This window comes from Marmota flaviventris, chromosome 2 (genome assembly GCF_047511675.1).
Source record: "Marmota flaviventris isolate mMarFla1 chromosome 2, mMarFla1.hap1, whole genome shotgun sequence".
NCBI lineage: Eukaryota > Metazoa > Chordata > Mammalia > Rodentia > Sciuridae > Marmota > Marmota flaviventris.
The window spans coordinates 574,385-600,761 of NC_092499.1; the positions used below are offsets into that span (position 1 = coordinate 574,385).

Below are 26,377 nucleotides of genomic sequence, written 5' to 3' on the forward strand. Positions count from 1 at the left end.
TTTCCAGGCTCATGTGTGTGCGTGGACCCACACACCTGGGTGGTATCTGTGTGTCTGCAACCCTCAGGCCTCAAGTGATGCTGGACACCTATGACAAAGGTACCAAAAAGCCCTAGGACCATAGGGGCTTGCACACCTATGTGGCTGATGACCCCTGTAGGCTCACACACCTGTGTGGCTGATGACCTCTATGGGATCACACACCTGGGAGGTACCTGTGTGTCTGTGGGGCTTGCACACCTGTGTGGCTGACGACCCTTGTGGGCCTTCTGAGGAGCAGAAGCAGCACTCTGGGAGCGTCCCCCACTCACCCTCACCCTCCCCAAGGGCAAGTGCCACTGTCCCCCTTGCAGATCAGGGCTGGCCCCAAAGTCTGTGTCTGGCCTCAGGCACCCTCCTGTGGAGCCTACCCCAGGCCCAAAGGTCCTACCTGAGGGCTCAGGGGCACCCGCGGCTCTCACACTGGCACTGACTTGAGGAGAGGCCAGTGCTCTCCGCTCCTGCAGTCCTGGTGGCCCTGCAGGCAGGCTCAGCAGCCTCCAGTCCCATCTGGAGGCCCTGTGGTGGCCGTTGTGGGGAGGGGGGCGCAGAGAGGTGGTCCACCAGGCCCAGCAGGACTGGTCCTGTGCTGAGACGTGCTCTGTGCCCTGACAGTGCCTCCTAGCAGAAGCCCCATGGGTGGGGTGGCACTGTCTCCTGGAGAAGCAGCAGCTGGGCCACCCTGCTGTCCTGTATCCTCTGTCCTCCCAGGAGACCCTGGTGGCTGTGTGGCTCTGTGCAGAGAGGGCATCTACGTGGTGGCTTCTGGTACCTGCCTTGGCCTCCTGGACTGGGAGACGGGGCAGGTGGAGTGGGCGGCCTGGCTGGACCATGACAAGCCCCACAACAGGTTCAACGATGGGAAGGTGGACCCCACTGGGAAGTTTGAGGCAGGTGGGCTGCTGAAAGGACTGGCTGTGGCCCGGTTTGCCGAAGGTGGCCCAGGCCACCTGGAGAGCCTCTCGTCATGGCGGGTGCTGGCTCAGTGGGGACCTCAGGAGCTCTCCCCAGGCTACTGGCAAGCAGCACCCGAGGTTATGCAGGTGCTGGGCAGCCCACAGATTCCCTCCTGCTCCAAAGCCCACGGCTTTCATGTAATTCTTCCTGGGTCCCTGCCCAGAGAGGACCCTGGGAGGGTCGAAGCCGCCAGGGTGGAGCAGAGGCCAGGGCTGCTGGCCAGAGGCCATTCGCGTGCAGCTGAGGGCCCTGCACCTCTGCCTGAGCAGGCCTCTTCCCAGGTGGAACATCTCTGGGGTCCCCCCTTCGCCCAGCACAGAGGCTCATTCACAGGTGCTGCCTGAGGGCCATCCTCCCTGCTGTCCCCCAACTGAGGGTGACCACAGCTCTCTGCACAGCAGGTCTGTGTGGGGTGGACAAGGCAGGTTGGGGTGCTGCCCACCGACCTTCCACTCTCTCCAGGCACCATGCCAGAGGCGTCTGCTCCAGGAGTGTGGGAGCCGGGGCAGGGCTCCCTGTATACACTCTACGCTGACCGCTCTGTGATCAGACAGCTGGACCAGCTGGGCATCCCAACAGGCTGGACTGGTCCCTAGACCACCGCACTCTCTACCACGTGGACAGCCTGGTCTACTGTGTGCCAGCCTATGACTACAACTTGCAGACAGGAGGCCTGGGTAGGGGCCTCCCTGGCCAGTCCTCCACGTGCTCCCCAGGCGAAGGCCTCCGTGGCCAGCCCCCCACACCCTCCCTCAGGTATGGGCCTCCGTGGCCAGCCCCCCACACCCTCCCTCAGGTATGGGCCTCCGTGGCCAGCCCCCCACACCCTCCCTGGGGGGGCCTTTGTGGCCAGTCCCCTGACATCCTCCCGAGTCCCCTCCTGGGGTCCCAGATGCACCACCAGGTCTGTAACTCCCTCCCATGGTTGAGGACATGCAACATGACCTCCTGGTCTGGGCTGTGAGGGGCCATGTGCCTCTGTCCTGCCGCAGCAAACCCATGGCTGGTGTGCCAGCTGGAGCCAGAGCAAGGAATGCCAGATGGGCTGTGCATGGACACCACGGGGACACTTTGGGTGGCCTGCATTGACAGAGGCAGGGTGATCCGCATGGAATCCCGAGACAGGTGTGTGCACAGGGCAGTCAGTCAAGGAGGGGCCATGGGGTGCTCTGTGCTATGGTGTTCAGGGTCTGGGAGTGGGAAGGCAGCACCACATGCTTGTCCAGCTACAGGGCGACCTGTGCAGATGGCGGGAGTGCCAGGGTGGCCCCTCAGCACTTGGCCAGTGTAGGGAACACTGGGGCTGATGTAGAAAATGACCACAAACCAGCGATGTAAACCACAGGACCTTGTCCTGTCCCACCCTGGAGGGTGGAGGCTGAACCAGGGTCCCAGGTTGAGCTCCCTGCACAGGCTCCAGGGAGGCTCCTCCTGCATCTCCCAGCTCCTGGGCTCCAGGTGGCCCTGGCTGGTGGCCCCTCAGTCCAGTCTCTTTCTCCACGGGGCTCCTCCTCCTTCACTGGCTGAGGAACCCCACCTTCCAATGCAGCTCCAGCCAGGCCTCCGTGCCTGGGGTTGGGCCAGGCTCAGCTCTGGCAGGGCACTCCCCACCTGACCACTGTTCACAGCTGACAATAAATGTGGCCACCTCAATGTCATCTCTGCAGCTGCTGCCCTGGGATGTGCCCCCCCCAGGAGTGCTCCATGCTCTAGTGTCACCCATCTTCAGGGTCTGTGTCCCCTCTTCTGTCTCTTGGGAGGACACGGCCATTGCATGAGGGCCACCTGACCCAGGAGGAGCCCATCTCAGGACCCTTCACTAATGACCTCTGCAGAGACCCTGTTACCACACCAGGTCCCCCTCACAGGTTCTGGGGTGCAAATGTGGACAGGACTCACCTCTTACAATGGTGTCCAGCTCCCTCCAGGAGCCTGGCCTCTCCAGCTCCTGGGCTCCAGGTGGCCCTGCTGACCCCTGCAGTCTATGAGTCAGGGCAGAGCTGGGGATCAAGTGCTGCAGGTGCCAGGGAGAACCAGTAGGCCCAGGGCCCCACTGGGGAGTGGGCACAGTCAGGCCACCTGGGGTCCTACAGCAGGCGGGTGGCTGGGCTTCAGGGACGTACCTGAGCTTTACTCACAGGGACGCGGCTGTGCACCCTGGAGATGCCAGTGTTCAGGGTGACCTCCTGCTGCTTCCAGGGTGGGGGGGCTGACTACCCCGACTTGTGTGTGACCTCTGCAGCGGACAGCCTGAGTCCAGAGCAGCTGTTGCGGGAGTTGTAGGCAGGACACGTCTTCAAGGTCAGTGGGGTCTCCCTGCCAGGGTCAGCTTGGCTCCCGGCCACGTCTGCTCAGCCAGGTGTAACGCATCTTGATCTCGGAGACTGGAGCAGACTTGGCAGCATCCATGGGGATATCTGTCCACCTGGAAAACAGCCCTCCCGAGGCCCCACGTGCCCTGCTGTGCACAGAGACATTTACAGGAGGTTTAGGAAGCTGGCGTGGCTGGCACTGCCGTGGCTGGGGCTGCCGGGAGACTCAGCCGCACCCAGGGACTCACCTCCACCCTCTCCTCCTGCAGGTCCTGGGCCTGGGGGTGAGAGGCCTTGCATCCTGCCACTTCACTGGCTGAGGAACCCCACCTTCCAATGCAGCTCACACCAGGCCTCCGTCCCTGGGGTCGGGCCAGGCTCAGCTCTGGTGGGGTGCTCCCCGCCTGACCGCTGTTCACAGCTGACAATAAATACGGCCACCTCAATGTCATCTCTGCAGCTGCTGCCCTGGGATGTGGCAGGACTGCCCCATGCTATGTCCAGTGTCACCCAACTTCAGCTTGTAATGCCCCCGTGTGTTCTCCAAGGTCCCCACGGGTCACCTGCAGTCCCCAGAACATGTGGTCGACACTGGCATCTCTGAAGTTGGCCTCTCTGCCTCCACTTGGTGCTGGGTCACTGAGAGCAGGAACCTGAGCATGGGCTGTAGCTGTGCTGGACGTGCACAAGTCCATCTGCTAGGGATCGAGCCAGACATCAGGTGCCTTCACAGCACTGGGCGCCCAGTGCCTTTACTTCCAAACAGTCTATTTACCCCTGAAAGGCACCTGCCCACTGCCTGTGTCTCGATGGCCTGCTATGGATAGGACCTGCCCACGGAGTCCACACTGAGTGACCCTCTGTATCGGCTTCTCTCACTGAGACCCATGTCTCAAAGTCTGTCCCACTTGCAGCATGTGTCAGAGCTGCAGTCCTTTTCAGGGCTGAGTAATATTCCACCATGTTGATGGACTCGTCCTGTTCCCCCATTCCTCCTCAGTGGACACGTGGGTCACTTCTCCCTTCTGACCCTTGTGCATGGTGCTGCTGTGAATATTCACACACAAGTTTTCATTCCAGCGTTTGTTTCTGGGTCTTCAGGGACGTACCTAGGCTGGAGGTGCTGGTGGAATGGGAACTCCCTGCATAACAGTGTGAGGCCCCTGCACACTGTCCCTCCACAGGGGGCTCCACGCTGCCCTCCCACATACACATGCTAAGAGTGATGAAGAACTTTGAGTCCCCGACTCCAGAGGGCTCAGCACAGAGCTCCTGGAGGTCCCCACACAGGTGGCCTGCAGGTGCAGACGGCGCCGGGAGTCTCTGTCCTGGGGTCCCCGTGGTCATGGTGGCAGAGTGCAGCTTGTCCTGTGGGTAGGGGTGGGCAGTGCTGTGACCAGGAAGGGCTGACCTGGGACTTGAGCCTCCATCTGGGAGTGAGGCCTGTGTGGAGTTGGTCCTGGCCAAGTGGTCAGTCCTGGAGAGGGGTGGCTGGCCTGGGAAGAGGGAGAGACCTGGTCTCAGGTGCAGTCCCTGATACAGGGTGCTGAGGGGCCAGGCGGGGACCTTAGGAAGGCCAAGCAGGGGCCCAGGAAGTGGGCATCCTCCTGATGACCACCACGGTCTGCTCAGGGGCTGGGAGTCCAGGAGGCAACTGGGCTTTGCCTTGTCTACGTTGGAAAGCCCTGGTGTCCACTGTCTATGTGGTGCTGGTTTATGCCACACAGAATGCTGGAAAGGACATCTGTAAGACAGTGGATGCCTGCGCTGCTCCAGGCCAGGGGGCGGGGTGCCAGGTCCTCACTGGAGTCTCCCTCCTGCCTGCCCTGGCTGCGCAGTCTCTGTGCCTGCCTGAACAGACGGTCAGCCAGGAGAGTGGTCACCTGGGCCAGCACTCACCTCTCTGGGAGTGTCCACAGCTTGCCAGCTGCCTGCCCCAGGTCTGCAGGGACCCCTTCTATATATGGATATCATATTAGAACCAAAAACCACAGAGCAGCTATTATATCAGTTTTCAATGCTATATTATGTTTAACATTTGATACAAAAGGCCACAGAGTAGCCATATCAGTTTTTGATATTATAGGATGGACATAATAATAGTATTAATCACAACAGGGCAGCTATTATGTTACTTTTAGATGCAACAATATAGATATCATATTAGCTGTGAAGGCCACAGGGCAAATACTATATCAGTTTTATTTTTTAATTTTTTTGATATCAAAAATTGAACTCAGGAGAACTCGACTACTGAGCTACATCCCCTGCCCTATTTTATATTTTAGTTAGAGATAGGGTCTCACTGAGTTACTTAGCACCTCACTTTTGCTGAGGCTGGCTTTGTACTCACAATCCTCCTGTCTCAGCATCCTGAGCCACTGGGATTATAGGCATGTGTCACTGCACCTGGCCCTAGATCAGTTTTAGATCCTATATTATGGACATCATATTCATATCAGAGGCTACAGAGAAGCTGTCATATCAATTTTAAATGCTATATTAGTCTTAAAGGACACAGGGCAGCCACTTTATCAGTTTCTGATGCTCTAGTATGGATATCATATTCAATACTAGTATTGAAGCCCATGGAGCAGGAAAGATATCACTTTTAGAAGTAACAATACGGATATTGCATTAGTATTATATTATTATAGGACAGCTATCTTATCAGTTTTAGATGCCAAACAGGTAATCACACTAGTACAAATTGCTTCAGATCAGCTATTATATTAGTATTAAGACCACAGGGGAGATATTATATCCATTTTAGATAATAGAGTATGCATATCTTATTTGTATTCAAGGCTACAGGGCAGCTATTATATCAGTTTTAGATGCTACACTAAGCAGTTTTAGATGTTATACTAATATGATATATCAGTATTAAAGGCATCATGGCAACTATTTGTTTTAGGCGCTGTAGTATGTATATTATTTAGTATTAAAACCACAGTACAGCCATTATATTAATTCAGATGCTACAGTATGATACTATATTAATATTAAAGGTCACAGGGCAGATATTTTATCAGTTTAAGATGACATAATATGAATATCATATTAGTATTATATATTATATTATTAAAGGCCACAGGGCAGCTCTTATATTAGGATGGATATTTTATTAGTTTTAAAGATCTTGGGGAAAGCCATTATATCAGTTTTAGATGTTCTAGCATGGATATCATATTAGTATTAAATGCCCAGGTCAACAATTATGTCACTTTTAGATGTTTAAGTATGCATAACATATTACTATTAAAGTCAACAAGGCAATTGATATATTAATTTCAATAGTATAGCATGAATATCATTAGTTTAATGGCTTCAAAGCAGATATTTTACTAGATTAATGTACTATAATATAAATATCATGCTAATATTAAAGGCCACAGAGCATCTGTTTATCCCTTTTAGATTCTATATCATGTATATTAAATATTAAAATCCACCAGAGAGTTATTATATTGGTTTCACAGGCTGTAGAAAAGGTATCACATTCATATTAAAGGTCATGTCTATTATATTGGTTTTAGAGGCCATAACATAGATATCATATTAGTATTAAAAGCTAAGGAGAGCTATTGTATTAGTTTTAGATGCCATAATATGGATATCACATTAGTTTTAAAGGCCACAGCCCAGCTACTATATTCATTTTAGATACTATAGTTTAGATATCATATTAGTATTAAAAGCCTCTAAAGCTTCTAATATCTGTTTTTGATGCTATAATATGAAAATCATATTAATAGTAAATGCCATAGAGCAGCTATTTTATCAGTTTTCATGCCATAAATATGGAGATCATATCAGTAACAAAGGTCACAGGACAGCTATCATATTAGATTTAGAGGTCATAATATGGATGACATATTAATAGTGAAACCTATATGGAAGCTATTATATTAGATTGCATGCTATCACAAGGTTATTATATTAATATAAAAAGACAGAGGGAAGCCATAGGATGGATATAATATCTGTATTGGAAGGCCACAGGACAACTTTTATATTAATTTCAGGGACCATAATTTTTATATCATATTAATGTTAAAGGCCATGGGGCAGGGGCTGGGGTTGTGACTCAGTTGTAGAGCACTTGCCTGGCATGCATAAGGCAATGGATTTGATCCTCAGTACCACACTAAAATAAATAATTAAATACAGGTATTGTGTTCATCTATGACTTTAAAAAATATTTTTAAAAGGCCACAGGGTAGGCTGGGGTTGTGGCTTGGTGTAGAGTGCTTGCCTAGCATGTGTGAGGCATTTGGTTTGATCCTCAGCACCACATAAAAATAAACAATATGGGCTGGGGTTATGGCTCAGCAACAGAGCACTTAGCACATGTGAGGCCTTGGGTTTGATCCTCAGCACCACATAAAAATAAATAAATAAATGTGTAAATATATAAAATAAAGGTATTATGTCCACCTACAACTAAAAAAAAAATTAAAAGGACACAGGGCATGTATTATATTAGTTTTAGATGCTAAATTATGGATATTATGTTAATATTAAAGATCACAGTTCACCTATTTTATTAGTTTTAAATGTTGTACTAATGATATTAGTATTAAAGACCACAGGACAACTATTATAATATTTTAAGTACCAGAGAGCATAACAGGTTAGTATTGAAGGCCACAGGAAGCTATTATATTAGTTTTAGAGTCCACAGTATGGATATTACATTAGTATGTAAGGCCATAGTGCCACTAAAATATCAGTTTCTGATGCTGTATTATGGATTTTTGTTACAATTAAAGGCCACAGTACAGTTATTATATTAATTTTAGAGGCTATAGTACAAAGACCACATTTGAATTACAAAGCACAGGTCAGCTATTATATTAGCACTAGGTGCTATAGTATGAACATCATTAAGTATTAGAGGCAAAGGTACATGAATTAGTTTAAGATGCTATATATTGATATTATATTAATATTAAAGAACACAGGAGATCTATTAGATGAGACAGTATGTATGTTACATTAGTATGAAAGGCTATGAGACAGCTACTATATTAGATTGGGATGTTTTGCTATGGATATCATATTACTGTAAAAGACCAAAAAGCAGTTATTATATTAGTATTAAATGCTATAGTGTGCATACTATATTAGTATTAGAGACCAAAGGTCAGCTATTACATGTTTTAGATATACATTAAAATCTCTTGTAGATAGACTCATGCTTATAGTCCTAAAATCAATTATGGTGAAGATTTCTGGAGAAACTTAGTTAAGATTTTCTGTGGAGGAGGGGGTGCCCTACAGAAGATTCCTTTAGTAGTACAGTCACACTAAGGTAACTTCTGACCAGCAATTAACCCTAGTGCCCACATTAACATGAGACTGACTTGAAGATGAAGCCCCCTAAATAGGATGGCCACCATGACAGTTCTGGAGAGGACCAACTAAGGTCAAAAACTCTACTGCCCAATGTGAAGGAGGAGTTGAACACCTGATTGGCAAAGTACAGAGGTGGTCCCCAGTTCTCCTGGTAAACATCAAACACTAATGAAGTTTAGGGACAGCCAAGAGATGAGAGAGAGAGAGAGAGAGAGAGAGAGAGAGAGAGAGAGAGAAACACTAGAGAGAACACTTAGGTGAACAATAAGTTTGCAAAAGATGACAACAATATAGTAAGTAAGTGACATTTCTGAATACTTGAACAAAAGCATAGACTTACAAAAGTAGTCTTTACATTATCTGAGGAAAGTACTAAGAATCAACCCTGAAGAAGTAAGCAGTTGGCCTTTTGAATGCAATAGAACACAAATGAAGAAAATCAAAGGTTGATGAAGAATCTGGGTTTTAGAATTTAAAGAATTAAATGTAAAGGAAATACCTAAAAAGCCAATTACATGGGCAAGTCATTAGAAGACATGAAGAATCTTAAACAACTTCTAGAATAGGTCAAAGTCCAGGAACACAGTTGAGTTGAGGCTGGCTGAGCATCCTTGGGAAGGACAGTTTTGTCATGAGAGGAGGTGGTGAAGGGCTACACTGTAACCTGTAAGAGATTATTGTCAAGGGTTACACAAGGGGCTGAGAAAGGAGGTGGTAGAGAAATATACAGCAGATGAGGGCAGATAGTGAAGGAAAACACAGGAGTTGAGAGGTGTTGGTGGAGGGCTACAGAGGATGGGATGAGAAGAGATGGTGGAGTGCTACAAAGAAGCTGTGAGAGGACATGGTCAAGGGCTACACATGAGCCCTTGAGAGGAGGTGACAAGAGAGTACATAGGAGGGGATAAAAGGAAGTGGTGGAGGGCTAAATTGTGAGATGAGAGGAGAAGATGGAGGGCTACACAGAAATCTGTGAGAGGAGGTGGTGGAGGGTTACACAGGTAGAGATGAAAGGTGCTGGTGGAGTGTTACACAGGAGGAGATAGGAGGAGAAGGTTGAGTGCTACACAGGGTCAGTAAAAGCAGACAGTGGAGGGCACACCAGAAGCCATATGGGATGTGATACAGGGCTACACAGGAATTGATAAGTGGTGTAGGGTCACAGAGTGGGTCATAAGAAGTGGTGGTCAATGTTAACACAGTATGAAGGATAGTATCCCAGGGATGCTGAATTCTAAGGAATTCTTGGTTTGACCCTTATTCTGACCCCTCTTATCTATTCATAACTCTAAAACACTAACACTACTTCCTATCTCCTAGCTTTTACCTCACCCTAGAAACCCTAAATATAAGCCCACAAACCATGTGCTTCTGTTTAACATCTATTCTGTAAACAACCCCTACCTACTCTGTACTCAACATCTGACCACACTCCAGACCACAAATTTGCTCAGGCTCAACTCCATCCATAATACCCACCCTAACCATAATGTTCACCACATAATTTTGGTTTTCTGATTTTGATCTTGAGAAGGGGCTAGGCTTCAGCCTGGCTGACCTTGAGAAGAAGATGGTTTCAGTGTGGATGACATTTGAAGGTAGGCCTCATTCCTCCATCCAGGGCTGGTTGGCCACATCTGCTCTATTCTTGTAATGCATTCTTCTGGAGCAGGTTGGAGAGATCCTGTTTGCCTGAATGTGATTTTGACCTGAAACAATCAAGCTACTTTTCCCACAGTTATTGTGAATATTGCACCTGAGTGTCACACCAGTCTTGAACTGGGACATCTTTATATCCTATTAATGATATTAAAACAGGCTCTGAGCATTCAGATGGCTTCTATGGGGCACATGCTGGTAAGTGGGAACAATCCCAAACCCCACTCCCAGCTCCTCTACCACCTTTACCATATCTAAGACAAAGAAGAAGGGATTTCAGTCCTTGACAGGGTGTTCTCAACAGGGACAGTGTTCTCTGAGGCAGATGTTGCTTCTGGGGATGAGATACTGTCCCAGGAGCAGCTGAAGTGTTATGAAGCAGGGTGAGGGGGCATTTACAAGGTATAGTATAAATGTCATATTAGTATTCAAGGCCTACATGGCAGCTATTATATTAATTTTACAAGATGTAGTAGGATATTATATTAGAATAAAACGCAGTTGTTATTTCTGTTTCAAGACCACATTATTAATATTATATTAATATTAAATACACAGAACACCTATTATATTAGCTTTAGTTGCTATAGTATGGATATTACAGTAGTATTATAGACCACCATGCAGGTATTATACTGGTTTTGGATGCTATAGTATTAACATCATCTTAGTATTTAATGTCACAGGGCTGCTATTATATTAGTGTTAGATACTATGGCATGATATTAATGTTAAAGGCCATAGGGAAGCTATTATTTAAGTTTTAAATACTATAGTATGGATATCACATTAGTATTCATTGCCACAGGGCAGCTATTATATTAGTTTCAGATGGAGTGCTATGGATATAATGTTAGTGTTAGAGACCACAAGTCAGCTTTTATATTAGTTTTAGATGGCATGTTTAAATATTGTAATAGTATTGGAGGCCAAGGGCATATATTACATTAGTTTTAAGATGTAATAATATGGCATCACTTCTTCCCCAGCTCATGGCCGGGTTGGTGGGGTCCCACAAGGCTCACATGCATATCAAGAAGTGCTATTTCTGTTCAGGGTCCACCTACCCTGTCATGGCATGATGTTCACCTTCAATTATTGCAAGGTATTCAGATTCTGTAAATCCAATGTACTAAGAACTTTAAAATAAAGCATAATCCTCACAAGGCCAGGTGGACTAAAGCATTCAGGAAAGCAGCTGGTCAAGAGCCTACAGTGGATAATTCATTTGAATTTGAAAAATGTAGAAATGAACCTGTCAAATGCCAGCAAGAACTACGGAATAAAACTATTAATGCAATGAAGAGAGTTGAAGAGATAAAACAGAAACGCCAAGCTAAATTTATAATGAATATATTGAAAAAAAATAGAGCTACAGAAAGTTCAGGACATTAAAAAAGTCAAGCAAAACTTCCATCTTATCTGAGCCCCTCTTGCAGGCAAAGGAAAGAAGTTGGAAAAAAAATGATACAGCAGTTACAATAGGATGTGGACATGTGGACATGTTTCTTATAAATCTTCTCTCTGTAACCATTTCTATATGTACATTTGAAAATCTCCTTTGGAGACTTAGAATTTAATTCTAAAGTATTGATTTTTATATAAAGTCATTGAAGTGAAAGATGATTACAAATAATTTTCTTCTACATTGCTATCTGCAAAGCATCAGTTTATGGTTGTTACATTGTACCTCACTGTAACATCTTCACTGATAGATGTGCTTATATAAATCATGAAAATTATGTTTATAAATGCACAAGTGGATTGTGGGCAGAATAATGGCACTAGGCATCATTTATGTAATAACTAAATACAAAAATTTATGGCCAGTGATATATAAAATAATTGTTTTTGCAATTAAAAAAAGATGCAGGGGCTGGGGTTGTAACTCAGTTGTATAGTGCTTGCCTAGCATGTGTGAGGCATTAGGTTTGATTCTCAGCACTGCATATAAATAGATAAAGTAAAGGTCCACTGACAACCAAAAAAATTTTTTTTAAAGATACATAATATAAATATTACATTAGGTTAAAGGCAACAGGGAATATTCTTATTATTTTTATTTGCTAATGTATGGACATTACATTAATATTAAAGATGATTAAAGACCCTAGAAAGCCTCTTCTTTATTAGTTAAGGTACTATATTATGAATATGACATTAGCATTCAAGGCCACATTGCAGTTTTTATATTAGCTTAAGATTCTGTAGTATGAATATCATTTTACTATAAAAAGCTACAGGGAGTTATCATATTAATTTTGGACAATATAACTTGGATATTATATTAATGTTAAATGCAACACGGCAGATATTATGTTATTTTAGGTGCCATAGCATGGATATTACAGAAATATTAAAGGCCACAGAGAAGTTACTATGTTTATTTTAGATGCTCTTATATGGCTATTAAATTAATATCAAAGGTCACAAAGCAACTAAAGTACTAATTTTAGATGCTATGTTATGAATATTTTGTTACATTAGAAGCCATAGGATAGGTATTACATCAGTTTTAGATGTTATAATTTGGACATTATATTAGTTATAAAAGTGACAGGGCCATACAGTGCTATAATTTACAATTCTATAATTTGTGTACTGTACTATAATATTATATTGATAGCCAAGTGGCAGTTATTTATTAGTTTTACATGCCATAAGATAGATAGCCTATTAATATAAAGCCACATGGCAGCTATTATATTAATATTAGGTGGTACAATGTGAATATCACAATAGTACTAAAGGTCATAGAATGAATGAATATATATATATATATATACATATATATATATATATATATATATATATATATATATATGCCATAGCATTTAATATTAAAATACACAGTTTTAGTTTATTAAAATATTAATTTTAGATGTTGTCTATGGACGACACAATAACATTAATGTCCACTGGCTGGCTATTCTATTTTATTTGAATGCTATATTATAAATATCATATTAGTTTTAATTGCCCCAGGGCAATTATTATATTAGTTTCAGATGCTATAGTTTTGAGATCTCATTAGTATTAAAGGCACCTATTTATTTAAGATATCCCATGCTATGGGGCTAGAATTGTGGTTCAGTGGTAGAACGCTTGCCTAGCACGTGCGAGGCCCTGTGTTCAATCCTCAGCACCACATAAAAATAAATAAATAAAATAAAGGTATTGTGTCCAACTACAACTAAAAAATAAATTAAAAAAATATATCATGCTATGGATATTATAATAGTTTTAAAGGCCAAAGTTCAGCTATTGTATTAGTTTTAGATGCTATATGTGGATATCATGTTAGCATGAAAAGTGAAATTAAAGCAATTACATTGGTTCTGGAGGCTACACTATGGATATTATATTAATGTTAGAGCCTTCAGGATAGATATGGTTAATATAATACACAGGGAGATGAGAAAGGAGGTGGTAGAGGAATATACAGGAAATGAGAACAATTGGTGAAGGAAAACACTGGAGTTGAGAGGCCTGTTTTATACGCCACAGTAGGGATATTGTTTTAATAATAAAAGACAGTTATATTAATTTTTGTTACTATAATATCTACATCATATTAATATTAAAGGCCACAGGACAGTTATTACATTAGTATTAGATGCTATATTAAAGATGTTACATCAGTATAAAAGACACAGGACATTAATATATCAGTTTCTTTTTGCTACTGTATGGATAGCATGTTAGTATTAAATGTCATAGGGCAGCTATTATATTTGTTTTAGATGCTATAGTATGGATGTTATATTAAAATTAAAATCCTCAAAGCAATATCATATTAGTTGTGGATTGTACAGTATGGATATTATAGTAGTGTTTAAGGCTACAGGGCACAAACTGTATTAGTTTTAGAATCTATAATATAGGGAATATATTAATTATAGTCACCAGAGTGCAGCTATTATCTCTTTTTTTTTTAGTTTTAGAAGCTACAGTATTGATATGAATATTAAAGGCCACAAGGCTGCTATTGTATTAATTTTAGATGATATAGATGACTATTATATTAGAAATGAAGTCCGCAGTCAGCTGTCTCAGATGCAATAATATGGATATTATAGTAATGTTCAAGGACACAGGATAGCTATTACATGAGTATCAGAAATACACTATGGATATTATGTTACTGTTAAAGACCACAGGGAAGTTTTTAGTTTTAAGATACAAAACTGTAGATTTTGAGTATTAACACCACAGAACATCTATTATATTATTATTAGATAGTACAGTATGGAATTCATATAAGTATTAAAGGCCAGAAGTATTAGTTTTACACATTATAATATAGATATTATGTTTGGGTTAAAGGGAAGCTTTATACTAGTGTTAGACACTATAGTATAGTTATTATTAAATTAACACTGAAGGTCATAGGGTAGTTACTGAATTAATGTAAAATGGCATGTATATTACATCAGTAATGAACCAAACAAAGTTCAGCTATTATTTTAGTTTTAGAAGCTATAGTATGATATCTTAGTAATATTAAATGCCATAGGACAGCTATTGTATTAGTATTAGATATTATACTAATAATGTTATATTAATATTAAAAGCCACAGGGAATTAATATATCAGTTTTCAATGCTATCAATATGGATGTCATGTTAGTTAAACATCACAGATCAGCTATTATATTAGTGTTCAGTGCAATAATATGGTATTGTATTAAAATTAAAGGCCATACAGCATCTATTACATTAGTTTTAGGATATATATATATTTGTACCAGGGATTGAATTGAATCCAGGGGTACCTAACCACTGAGCAACATCCCCAGCTCTTTTTTATATTTTATTTAGAGATGAGGTCTTGCTGAGTTGCTAAGTGCCTCACTAAGTTGCTGTGGCTGGCTTGAACTCATGATTCTCCTGCCTCAGCCTCCTGAGTTGCTGGGATTACAGGCATACACCACTGCACTTGGCTAGAATCTATATTACTGATATTATATCAATTATAAATGCCACAGGGCAACCATTATATTAGTGTTGGATGCCATAATACAAATAACATGTCAATATTAAAGGGCACAGGGCATACATTATATTAGTTTTAGATTAGTTTTATTATTAAAGGCCATAGGACAAATATTTTATCAGTTCTAAATGTTATATTTTGGCTATTATATTAATATAAATGGCTACAGGGCAGCTATTCTTTTAGATGCTATAGAATGGATAATATATTAGTAATAAAGGATACAGGGAAGCTATTACACTAGTTTTAGAGTACACAGTAGGGATGTCATATTAATATTAAGACCACAGAGCAACATTATATTAGTTTTAAATATGTACTATGGATATCATCATATTAGTATTAAATACCTCAGTGCAGCTCTGAAACCAATTTTCAATTCTATAGTCTAGAAATCATATTAATATTAAAGATCACATCTATTATCACATTTCCATGCTCTAACATAAATATCATATCAGTAATAAAGACCACAGGGACTACTCTTATATTTTAGAGGTCACAGTATGAATATTTTAAACTATTATATTAGGATTTGAGGCCAGAGTATGGATATTAGATAAATATCAAAGGCCACAGGGGACATATGTTATTAATTTTAGGTGCCATAATATGTATATCAGATTAGAATTAAAAGCCAAAAGGCAGCTATTATATCAGTTTAAGACGTGTTGGTATGATTTTACATTAATAATAAAGGTCACAAGGCAATTATTAAATTACTTTTAGATGCTATAGTATGAATATTATAATAATATTAAAGGCCACAGGGTAGCTATTATATTAATTTTAGATCACATAGCATAAATATCTTATTAGTATTAGAGACCACAAGCCAAATATTATTTTAGTTTTAGATGCTATAATTTGGATATCATATTAGAATTAAACAGCCTCAGGTCCATTGTTATTTCAGATTTGAAGGCCACAACATTGATATTATATTAATATTTAAGGCTGCAGAGCAATTGCTATATTAAGTGTGTATGGTACAGTACAGATATCCTATTAGTGCTACAGGCCAGCGACACAGCTTCCCAGCTGCCAAGCCATGCAGCTGGCCCTCTGGTCTCTGTTGAGAAGCAGCAGCCAAGCAGCAGAGCAAAGCAGAGGAACAACAACCTGGGCAGGCTGGAACACAGGTGCCAAGCATGGCCACAGCCTCAAAGAGTCTGCCAAGCTGGCACTGGGGGTCTGAGGTGGGGTGGATCACTGCCACAAGCAGGCCATGGTGCACTGACCTGCCATCCCAAGATGACACTGAACTGTCATTACAGAGGAGCAGGGAGATAAAGGAAGGAGGACAAACCTGAAAGAAATTCAGTGCTAACAAATAGTGTTAGTGCATTTCCAAACCCTAATTAGCATAATGTTTGGACTAACAGCATTGGTACTTTTTTCAAATGCTGATTAGCATAAGTTTGGACCCATAGTGTGGACCCAAGTGCTGTATAAACCTAGACTGGCACAATCAGATGGCAACCCTTTTCAGGGCTCCTCTTGCACTGCTCATACTGTGGGGAGTCCTGTTTCTATGCTCGTGTGAATAAATCCTATTCTCACACTCACACATCCTGGTCTGTGGATTTTATTCTTCAAATTCATGAGACAAGAACTCAGAAAGAAGAAGAAACTAACAGTGAGCTGCTGGGGTCTGCTGTGTCACTGGAGGGTATGGCCCACCATTAGAGCTGCAACACTTCTCAGCTGCAGAGGGCTGGAGCTTGTGCAGACCCCTCTGCGAGTAGAAGGAAGAAACTCTATTTTAACAGGGCAGTAATTATATCAGTTTTAAGTGAAATCATGTAGATACTATATTAAATGCTGCAGTGCAGATATTATATTCATTTTAGATGCTATATTATGGATATCATATTAACAATAAATGCTACATAACCACTATTATATGAGAAGTAACAGATTATAGTATTAATATTACATTGATGTTAAGTGCCACAGAGCAGCTATAACATTAGCTTTAGAGCTATAGTATGGATATCATATTAGTGTTTAAGGCCTCAAAGGATCTATTATATTAGTATTGATGCTAAATAAAGTAATAAAGTAATAAAGGCCATAGGACACATATTACATTACTTTAAAATGCTTTAATATGTATATTACATTAAAGAATTCAGGACACATTTTATATTAGTTTTAGATGTTATAGGATGCATATTACTCTATATTAAAGGCCACAGGGCATGTATTATACGTTTTTTATTATTTTTTAGTTTTTAGTTTTAGGTGGACACAATATCTTTATTTTATTTTTATGTGGTGCTGAGAATTGAACCCAGTGTCTCATGCAGGTTAGGAGAGCACGCTACCACTTGGGCCACATCCCCAGCCCGTATTATATGTTTAAGGTGATATAACTAGTATTAAATGCCACAGTGCAATTATCATATTAACTTGAGATGCTATAGTATGGATATCATTTTACTACAAAAGGCCACAGGACAGTTATTATATTAGTTTTGAATGATATAGCAAGGATATTAATATTAACAGCTACAAGGCCACTATTATATTAATATTAGATACTATCATATAGATATCATGATAGTATTAAAGACTCATGCAGCATTATATTAGGTTTAGATGCCATAATACAAATATTACATAAATATAAATGGCTGTAGCACAACTATTATATTTAGATATGAGTATCAAAGGTCACAGAACAACTATCATGTCAGTTTTATAGGCTATACTACATATATTAGTAGTAAAAGCCACAGGGCAGATGCTGTACTTTGTATATTTTATTAGTAAAGAAGGCACAGGAAAGCTATTGTGTTAGTTTTTTATGCTGAAGTACTGGTATTACATTAATATTAAAGACAGGGGAAGTTATTTTGTTATATTTAGATGGTATAGTAAGGATATCATGTTAGTATTAAAAGCCACAGGGCAGCCATTATATTAATTTTAGATGATAAATATGGATATTACATTAACATTTAAAGGCCATAGGGCAGCTAATATATTACTTTTAGATTCTATAACATGAAATATTATATTAATATTAAAGGCCATAGGATAGCTAATATGCTAGTCTCAGATGCTACAATAAGGACAGTCCATCCATTACAGGTAAAAGTGCCCCTATTATTTACTTCTAAATGCTCTTGTACAATATCACAGTAATATTAAAGTCCAGAGGAGAAGTATCATGTTAGCTTTAGATATCATATTGTGGATATCATATCAGTATTAATTGACACAGGGCAAGTATTATATTAGTTTCAGATGCTATAGTATTGAAATCTCATTAGTATTAAAGGCTACAGCATGCTTATTTATTAATTTTTATTTTAGTATTAGAGATTGGGCATGGGATGCTTAACCACTAAGCCACAATACCAGCCCTTTTAAAAATTATTTTTAATATGTATTTTTTAGTTGTGGGTGGATATAATATCTCTATTTTACTTTTAAGTGGTGCTGAGGATCAAACCCAGTTCCTCACATGTGCCAGGTGAGCATGCTACCACTGAGCCCCAGCCCCAGCCCTTTATTTTTATTTTGAGTCAGGGTCTTGCTAAGTTGCTTAGGGCTTTGCTAAGTTGTTGAGGCTGGCTTTGAATTTGTGATGCTTCTGCCTTAGCCTCCCAAGTCACTGAGATGACAGGTATGTGTCTCTGCACCCAGCTATTTATTTAATTTGAGATGTCATGCTATGAATATTATAATATTTTAAAGGCAACAGGAAAGCTATTGTATTAGTTTTAGATACTATATTATAGACATCGTATTAGCATGAAAGGCAACATTTAAGATATTACTAGTTTCAGAGGCCACATTACATTACATTAATGTTAAAGGCCACAGGATATGTATTACTTTTCCAGGCTACACTATTGATATTATTAATAATAAAGGAAACAGGAAAGTTATTGTATTAATTTTAGTTGCTACAATATCTATATAATATTAACATTTAAGGACACAAGGTAGTAGTATATCTGCATTAGATACTGTATTAATGATGTTATATTAACAGTAAAAGATGAAGGGCACTGATATATTGATTTTTCAATGCTATTGTACAGATATCATGTTAATATTAAAGGTCAGCTATTATATTACTTTTAGATGCTATAGTATGGACATTATATTAAAATTAAATATCAAAGAGTACCTATAATATTAGTTTTAAAATCTATAATGCTGATATTATATTAATCATAAATGTCACAGAGCGGCTATAATATTAGTATAGGATGCTATAGCATAAATATTTTATTAAAAATAAATGTCACAGGAAAGCTATTATATTGGTTTTAAATCTATAATAATGATATTAATTATAAATGTCACAGAGCTGGCCAGCTTACCTCCCAGTGGTTGCAGGGTGTTCCTCAGGCAGGGACTCGGACGGGGGCGCAGGGGGAATATCGGTGGGACCTCCAAATGAAAGACCCTCCGACTCCCTGTCCAAGGAAAAGCACACGAGACACTGGCTGCAAAAGCAAGAGGTGATTTATTGATACACAGGCGCCTGCGGGTGCTCAGCAAGACCTCAGCCGGGGCTTCGGCGAACTGGTACACCGGGCTTTGGGGCACAGATCTTTTATAGGGTAAAGGAGCAGGTTTCGCGCGCGCGGTAAGCAACAGGTTTCTTACTGGTCTTTTTGAACCTAGCATATAGGTTACCTAAAAGGCAAGGTTGTTTTTCACTGTATGTTCCTGGAAACCACATGAAAACCACTTGTTTTTCACTGTATGTTTCCGTTTGCTCAACCGTGCCGGTTCTTTCCCAACCATCCTGTTCTTTCCTAATCGGTTACACTTAACTGATTATCTGAAAAACACATCTGACGCCTGTGCCGGTGCAAAAGCAAGCCCTGATGATTTTGTAACTGGGCCTAAAGTTATTGGGCTGGGGTCTCTCAGTACAATTATTATATTAGCTTTGAATACTATAGTATGGCTATCATATTCATATCAAAGGTCAAAGTGCAGCTGAACACAAAATTAGTCAGGCAGTCAGTAAAGATAGGTAGATTGAGTCAGATCAGATCAAGGAGGCCAATTACAGTTAGTCCCAGATGTTGGAGAGGGATTGAAATGCTAATGCCTTCAGAGCCCTTCCTCCACCCTTATCAAGATAATCTGCCCCTGCTCCAACTTGTTGCTAAGGTAACCTGCCCAGGAATTGTCCTTCCCTAGAGGGAGTTGTAAAAGTTGCTAGTTTATTCACCCTGGGCCCCCTTCCTGCCAAAATGCTCCACTTTGGCCCCTCCAGCCCATCTGCTTCTCACATTTTGGCCATCCCACTGAGCATCTCCTGGGCCTAGTCATGTATGCAAGAAGGAAAGAGATAAAGGGAAGACAGCAAAAGAACAAAAGAAGCCTAAGACATATAAAAAGGCTCTTGGTAATAGAGAGGTGGGAGGGAAAGGGAGGGAGAAGGGGAATTGCATGAAGATGGAAGGAGACCCTCATCATTACAGGTGAGGAAAAAGAAAAAAAAAGAAGTGTGTCACATTAGATTGGGTAGAGAGAAGTGATGGGAGGGGAGGGGGGAAGAAAGTGTAGCAGAATAAAATAGACATTATTATTGCTGTATGTATATATTTGACTGCATGACCAATGGGATTCTGCAACCTGTACACTGAGAAAAATGAGAAATTATACCCCATCTGATTCAAATGTATGATATGTCAAGATCATTATATTGTCATGTGAAACTAATTAAAACAAATTAAAAAAAAAAAAGAAAAGAAAGAAAGAAAAAAAAAGGCTCTTGGGATTCCAGGATACCAGCTATGGCCCCTTTCTCCCTCCAAGGAGAAGTCTGTTATCCCCTTTTAAATAAATCCTGTTTTATATGCTTGCTTTGGTGTGCTTCTCTAATGTTATATGTCAACATGTTAAGAAGCAGAACTCGTTACTGGTATTACAGCCATTTGATCAATTTTAAATGTTGTAATATAGATACCATATTAGTATTAAAGGCCAAAGGTAAAAATTATACCGCTTTTAGTTGCTTGAGTATGAATATCACATTAGTATTAAAGTCAACAGGGCAGTTAATATATTAATTTTAGATAAGATTATAGGAATATCATATTAGTTACTAGCCATAAAGCAGATATTATATTAGTTTAAAGTGCAATAGTATGGATATGATGTTCATATTAAATGCCACAGGGCATCTATTTATCTGTTTTAGATGCTATAATATGGACAATAAATAAATATGAAAATTGACCAGGAAATTATTATATTGGTCATAGAAATATATACAGGTCATAGAAAGAATGGTATATTAATATTAAAAGTCACACTACATCTATTGCATTGGTTTTAGAGGCTATAATATACATATCATATTAGTATTAAACACTACAGGGCAGCTATTATATTAGTTTTAGATGCTATAGTATGTATATCACATTATTATTCAGGGCCACAGTACAGCTATTACATTAATTTTAGATACTATACTTTAGATATCTTATCAGTGTTAAGGGCCACAGAGCAGCTATTATGCCAGTTTTAAAAGGATTTAGTATAGATATTACACTTACATTATAGATCATAATGCAGCTATTATATTAGTTTATAATGCCAAAACACAAATATAATATTAATATCAAAGTCCATAGAATAGTTATGAAATTAGTTTCAAATGCTATACTATGGGTATTATATTAAAACTAAAGGTCAAGGGCAGATAAAATATTAGTATATGATTCTGTGGTATACATGTTATAACATCTATTAGTATTAAGGACCAAAGTTTACCCATTATATTAGTTTAAGATGTTATTTTATTAATATTGCATTAACTCAAAGTCCAGATGTCAGCTATCATATTAGTTTTTATGCTATTCTATGGACATAATATAAATATATGAGAGGCCACATGTCAGCTATTACATTAGCTTGAGATAGCAAAATATGAATATTACATCGATGTTACAGGCCAAAGGGCAGTTATTTTAGCAGTTTTAGGTACTAATATGTGAATAGTACACTAGTGTTAAAGGCTACAGGATATATATCATATTAGCTTAGGATGCTATAATATGGATATTAATTAATATAAAAGGTCACAAGGCAGCTATTATATTTATTTTAGATGCTATATTATGAATATTATAGTACTATAAAGATCACACTTGGATATTTTATTAGTATTAGATGTGAGATATATATATTAGCTTTAGATAAAATAGTATGGATATTATATTAGTGCTGAAAGCCACAGGGAAGCTATTACTTTAGGATGCTAGAGCATGAATATTTCCATAGTAGTAAAGGACATATGCCAGATATTATATTAGTTATAGATGTTAGAGTGTGGACATCATTTGGTTTTAGAGACCACAAGGCAGCAGTTATAATAGTGTTAGTGTCTATAACTTCTATATGATATCAGTTTTTAAGGCCAGAGGGCATATATTTTATCAATTTTAGATATTACATTAATATAAAAGGCCACAAGGCAACTATTGTTTTAGTTTGAGATTCTATAGGATGGATATTATGTTAGTAACAAAAGACATAGGGAATCTAACTAATAAGTTTTAGAGGACTCGGTAGGGACATCATATTAATATTAAAGGCCACAGAGCAACTATTACATCAGTTTTAGATGATAAAATATGGATCTCATATTAGTATTAAAGATCTCAGGATAGCTATATCATTTTTGATGCTATAATGTGAAAAATCATGTTAATATTAAAAGATACACCATAGCTATTATATCAATTTTAGATGCTGCTATGGATATTACATGAATATAAAAGGCTACAATGCAGCTGTCCTTTTAGTTTTCGATGCTACAGGGTAGATATTATATTGGTTACAAAAGACATAGGAAAGCTATTAAGCAAGTTTTAGAGGACTCAGTAAGGGATATCCTATTGATATTAAATGCCACAGGGCAGCTATTATAATAGTTTTAGTATGGACTTACATTAATATAATAATCAAGGCCACAGGACAGATATTATATGATTTTAAGATGGCATAGTATAGGGCTGGGGTTGTGGCTCAGAGGTAGAACAATTGCCTATCATGCATGAGGCACTGGGTTTGATCCTCAACAGCACGTAAAAATAAAATAAAAACATTATGTCCAACTATAACTAAAATTTTTTTTAAAAAAAGATAGCATAGTATAAATGCTATTTTAATATTAAAGGACAACGGGAAGCTATTATATTAGTATCAAATGCTATAATATGAATATCACATTAGTATTTAAGATCAAGGACGTATTATATTAGTTTAAGATGCTTTAGAGTGGATATTATGTTAGATTAAAGACCATGGGTTACATTTTATGTTAGTTTTAGATTCTAGCATAAATATTGTATTAATGTTAAAGGTACAGAATATCTATTACATCAGTTTAAGATGCAATAATATGAATACTACATTATTACTAATTACCAGAGGGCAGCTATTATATTAGCTTGAGATGCTAGAGTATGGATATCATTTTACTAAAAAAGCCTACAGGGCAATTATTACATTTTGGATGATATAGCATGGATATTTTACTACTAGTAACAGATACAAAAACAACTATTATATTAATATTAGATGCTGCCTTATGAATTTCATAATAGTATTAAAGACTCAGGACAGCTATTATATGAGTTTTAGATGCTTATAGTACAAATATTATATCATATTAAAGGCCAAAGCACAGCTATTATTATTTATTTCAAATAGTGTATTATGAATATTAGTATCAAAGTCTACATGGTAACTATCATATTAGTTTTAGATGCTATACTTTGTATATTTTCTTAGTGGTAAAGTCCAGTAAAGGCAGACATTATGTTAGTTTTATTTACTGCACTATGCATACCATTAGTATTGAAGGCCACAGAGAAGATATTGCATCACTTTCAGATGCTATTATATGGATATAAGTATTAAAGTCCATAAGAAAGCCATTATATTAGTTTTTGGCTCTATATTAGGAATATTATATTGATATGAAAGCCAAAGGATAGTTGTTATTTTAGATGCTATCTTGTAGATATTATTTTAGTACTAAAGGACACAGAGCAGCTATTATATATTTGAAACTAAGAGTACAATATGTTTATTATATTAATATTAAAGAACCCAGACAGCTATTATATTAGGTTTAGATGCTATACTATGGATAGCATATTATATTAAAGGCCATAAGATATCTAGTATACTAGTGTCAGATCATATGTGATTATTACTAAGGGCACAGGACATGTATTAATATAACATCAATATTATATTAATTATTATGATATTAATATTTAAGGTCACAAGGCACCTATTATATTAGTTAGAGATGGTGCCATATAATTATTACATTGATATTAAGAAATGCAGGGCATCTATTATTAGCTTGAGACGTGATAGAATAGATATGCTATTATAAAAAACTATAGGCAGCTAATATATTAGTACAGAATTCTATAGTGTAGATAGTACATCTATATTAAAGGTCACAGGGCAGCTATTGTATCAGTTTTAGAGTCTATAATATGGATATCACAGTAGTGATATATATGGATATTACTTTAATGTTAAAGGACACAGGGAATTTATATTAGATTATTATTATTAAGTTAGATTACATAAGACAGTATATATTCATTGGTATTAAAGGCGACAGGAGAGCTATTCTGTAAGATTGAGAGGCTATAGTATGAATATCATAGTACTGTAAAAGACTACAAGGAGCTATTACTTTAGTATCAGATGTTATAGTTTGGATATCATATAAATATACAGGTCACATGGCAACTATTATATAAATTTTAAATTCTATATTAATGATACTAGAGTATTTTTTAAAACCACATGGCAGTTATTATATTTTAGATATTATATGTTGGATATCATTAGTATGAAAGATTACAAGAAAGTTAATATATTAGTATATGATGCTGTAGCATGGATATCACATCAACATTAAAGGCTGCAGGGCAGCTATTATATTTATTTAAGTGCTGTATTAGTGATAGTTTATTAATATTAAAGTTCACAAATCAGCCATTATATTAGAATCAGATGCTACAATATAGTTATCACATTAATAATAATGCCACATGGTAGGTACTATATTTATTTAATATGCTATAGTATTGATATTACATTGATAATGAAGGCAATAGTGCAGCTATTATATTAGCTTTACATGCAATAGCATGCACATGATATTAGCACTAAAAGACACAGGGCAGTTATTAAACTAGTTTTAGAGGCTGTGCTATGGATATATTTAGAATATTATAGGCCAAAATACAGTTATTCTATTATCTTTAGAATGCATATTATAATAATACTAAAGGCCATAGAAGAGCTCTTCTGTTTTAGATGCTATAGTACAGATATTACATTGTTATTAAAGACCACAGGAGAGTCACTTTGTTATATTTATTTATTTATATAAATATAATATTTTTTATATATATGCCAAAGCACAGCTATTATATTTGTTTCAAGTAGTGTATTATGAATATTAGTATCAAAGTCTACATGGTAACTACATGTTTTAGACGCTATAGTATATATATTACATTGTTATTAAAGACCACAGGAGAGTCATATATAAATAAAAATATATATAAATATATATATTTATATGGATGTCATTAGATAAGGGGAATTAGTCATATTTTGTTAATTTTATTACTTTTAGATGCCATAGTACAAATATCATTTTAGTATTCAATGTCACAGGGCAGCTATTATAATAGTTTTAGACTGTATAATATGGAGATCATATTAGCATTAAAGGTCATAGGACAGAAATTTTATTAGTTTTAGAAGCTATAATATGAACGATATAGTATGGGTATTATATTATTATTAAAGGCCACAGGGTAGCTATTATATTAGTGGTGGACTGTATAGAATAGAGATCATGTTAGTATTAAAGGCATAGGACAGCACTTATATGTTTTAGAATCTATAATAGGATAAGATATTAATTATAATCACCACAAGTGTTAATGATTTGGATGTGAGGTGTCTCCCAATGTTCATGTGTGAGACAATGCAAGAAGGTTCAGAGAAGAAATTATGGG

General features: G+C 38.7%; 1 long non-coding RNA gene and 1 pseudogene across 3 annotated transcripts; one reads left to right on the forward strand and one right to left on the reverse strand.

The window, feature by feature from the left end:
- Nucleotides 1-1,805: 1,805 nt before the first annotated feature.
- Nucleotides 1,806-20,286, reverse strand: LOC114082368 (uncharacterized). Of its 3 annotated transcripts, none has more exons than XR_011706482.1 (4): nt 19,667-20,286; nt 10,228-10,392; nt 9,169-9,333; nt 1,806-4,804 (listed from the first exon to the last, which is right to left on the reverse strand). It is a non-coding gene; the product is annotated as an uncharacterized lncRNA (long non-coding RNA). The 3 variants fall into 3 exon arrangements; XR_011706481.1 differs by having other exon boundaries at nt 10,228-10,395; XR_003580960.2 differs by lacking the exon at nt 19,667-20,286 and having other exon boundaries at nt 10,228-10,507.
- LOC114082367 (probable ribosome biogenesis protein RLP24 pseudogene) lies at nt 11,354-11,843 on the forward strand (annotated as a pseudogene).
- Nucleotides 20,287-26,377: the final 6,091 nt, after the last annotated feature.